Below are 3,034 nucleotides of genomic sequence, written 5' to 3' on the forward strand. Positions count from 1 at the left end.
GAAGAAGTTAAAGACCTATCAACAATAACAGGAGTCAAGGGGAACATCATAATTTGATGTTCATGGCTGGAAGGATTTGAGCTACGACATTACCCGCCAAGTGCAAGATAGCCAGCATACCCAATAAACTCCTGTGTCCTTAACATATCAACCTAGTATTCAGAGTCAGATAATTTTTGCTGGTTATAGAACATAGAATAGTACGGCACAGTACAGGCCCTTCACCCACAATGTTGTGCCGACACTTAAACCCTGCCTCCCATATAACCCCCCATCTTAAATTCCTGCATATACCTATCTAGTAGTCTCCTAAATTTCACTAGTGTATCTGCCTCCACCACTTACCCAGGCAGTGCATTCCACGCTCCAACGACTCTCTGAGTAAAAAACCTTCCTCTAATAGCCCCCTTGAACTTTTCACCCCTTACCTTAAAGCCATGTCCTCTTGTATTGAGTAGTCATGCCCTGGGAAAGAGGTGCTGGCTGTCCACTCTATCTATTCCTCTTTCTATCTTGTATATCTCTATCATGTCTCCTCTCATCCTCCTTCTCTCCAAAGAGTAAAGTCATAGCTCCCTTAATCTCTGATCATAATGCATACTCTCTGAACCAGTCAGCATCCTGGTAAATCTCCTCTGTTCCCTTTCCAATGCTTCCACATCCTTCCTACAGTGAGGCAATCAGGACTGGACACAGTACTCCAAGTGTGGCCTAACCAGAGTTTTATAGAGCTGCATCATTACCTTGCGACTCTTAAACTCTATCCTTCGACTTATGAAAGCTAACACTCCATAAGCTTTCTTAACTACCCTATCTACCTGTGAAGCAACTTTCAGGGATCTGTGGACATGTACCCCCAGATCCCTCTGATCCTCCACAGTACCAAGTATCCTGCCATTTACTTTGCACTCTGCCTTGGAGTTTGTCCTTCCAAAGTCTACCACCTCACACTTCTCCAGGTTGAACGCCATCTGCCACTTCTCAGCCCACTTCTGCATCCTATCAATGTCTCCCTGCAATCTTCAAAAATTTTCTACACTTTCCACAACAACGCCAACCTTTGTGTCATCTGCAAACTTGCCAACCCACCCTTCTACCCCCACATCCAGGTCATTAGAAAAAAATCACGAAAAGTAGAGGTCCCAGAACAGATCGTTGTGGGACACCACGAGTCACAACCTTCCAATCCGATTGTACTCCCTCTACCACCACCCTCTGCTTTCTGCAGGCAAGCCAATTCTGAATCCACCTGGCCAAACTTCCCTGGATCCCATGCCTTCCGACTTTCTGAATAAGCCTACCATGTGGAACCTTGTCTAACGTTCACAGAAACTACTCCCTTTTTAAATTGTTGGACCCCTTAGGATAGAGGCTGTAACAGAGCTAAAAGGAAACTTTGGTTAGATGTCACTGCTGCATGCAATGAAACTGTTCCAGTGTGCTCAGAGAATTTCCCACTCCAGTCCATTAAAATTCTATGGTGACATTACATTGCTCAGCAATGTTAAGGAAAAGTGAAAATTTTCAACCTTAGTCTATCCACTTTGACCTTATGAGGTTCCCAAAGGAAGGAAGTAGAAACTGAACATTCAGAAATATAAGTGATGATTCGGATAATTACCAAACTGATAATGTTGGTACTTACTGGGCCTGTCACATTAAAGGTGTTAGAGATGTCAAGGTACACAAAGAGGAATTGATCCCACTGATCACATTCATATAATCCCATTGCTGAATATGATGAGTGATGTGGGTTCAGGTATATGATGGAAGAGGATTCAATCAAAATATTAAGGGTAACATTCAGATAAAGGTAAGATGAGAATAGATAGGGGAGATTGCAGAACTGAAGAAGGGTTTTTACCCTAAAAAATGGACTCTGTTTCTCTTTCACAGATGCTACCTGGCCTGTTGTGTCTTTCCAACATCTACAATTTTTATTGCATTGAAAACTATTTTTCATGAAGCGCTTCATGGATCAGAGGTGTGGATTGGGAAAATGGCATGATCTAAATTGAAATTCATTCTTGTAAGTCACAATGATGGTTCTTCACTGAGGTTTTGTGATATTATTCATTGAATTTGATGGAAATAGTAACCTGAAGTCTGCTGACTAATATTCCAGAAGTAATCAACAATACCTACCTGCGAAAGTCTGACTTCTTCCTGACTTTTTTTGGGTTCATACTTCTATACCTGTGGTTTTGTATACAAATGGTTTCACCATTCTATTCTATCCCATGCTGGATACCACTGACTTCTCCCAGTCTGAAGTGAGCTCAGATATATTCAGCACATCTAATGCCAGCTTCACTTCTATATTGGTGAATCTCAGAAAGTACTTAGAATGATGATGTCATCCATGGTATACTTGCATATTGGTCAACAGTTTCTAAAAGCCTTAGTTACAGTACACCAAATGACACAAAAGCATACTGGTGGAATAATTTGGAACCCACAAAGGACATGTCCCCTTTTACGGAGAGATTTAAGGTGGTGATTTTCCCCAGTACCCCAAGAAAGTTTACCGTTTGATAAGCATTCAATTCATAAACATTATTCAGTTTGCAAAAGTCTTTTCTAAACTGTTGAATATGAACATTAGGTTTTGGAACTAAATTGGGTTTTCGATTACTCTGTGATTCAAAAATAAGCTATCCTGGAGAGTGGAAGACATTCCCTCTTCCTGAAGTTCAAATAAAGAACATTTTTATAATTTCTATCTATTTTTATTTAAATTCCTCTAAGACACTTCAGATGTACCAATCTACAAGGTGCTAAATTATTGCAAGTATTTAAAAATGAAGTTTTCAAATTAATAAGTACCTTTGGAATTTGTTAGAACTATGAAAAGGTTTTGGTGGTTGTGTTACATGCCAGCCACCTCATAGTAGACCGTAATCAGTCCAACTGCAGAAATGATGAAGCTCCCAGCTATTTTGAATCAATATGTGACATCCACATTATAAAACTAAAGCAAATAATTGGAGTGGAGTCAGAATGTATTGATGTCAAGTTATTAAAATGTGTAAAG

The sequence above is a fragment of the Hemitrygon akajei genome, chromosome 6 (assembly GCF_048418815.1).
Source record: "Hemitrygon akajei chromosome 6, sHemAka1.3, whole genome shotgun sequence".
In the NCBI taxonomy this organism is placed as follows: Eukaryota; Metazoa; Chordata; class Chondrichthyes; order Myliobatiformes; family Dasyatidae; genus Hemitrygon; species Hemitrygon akajei.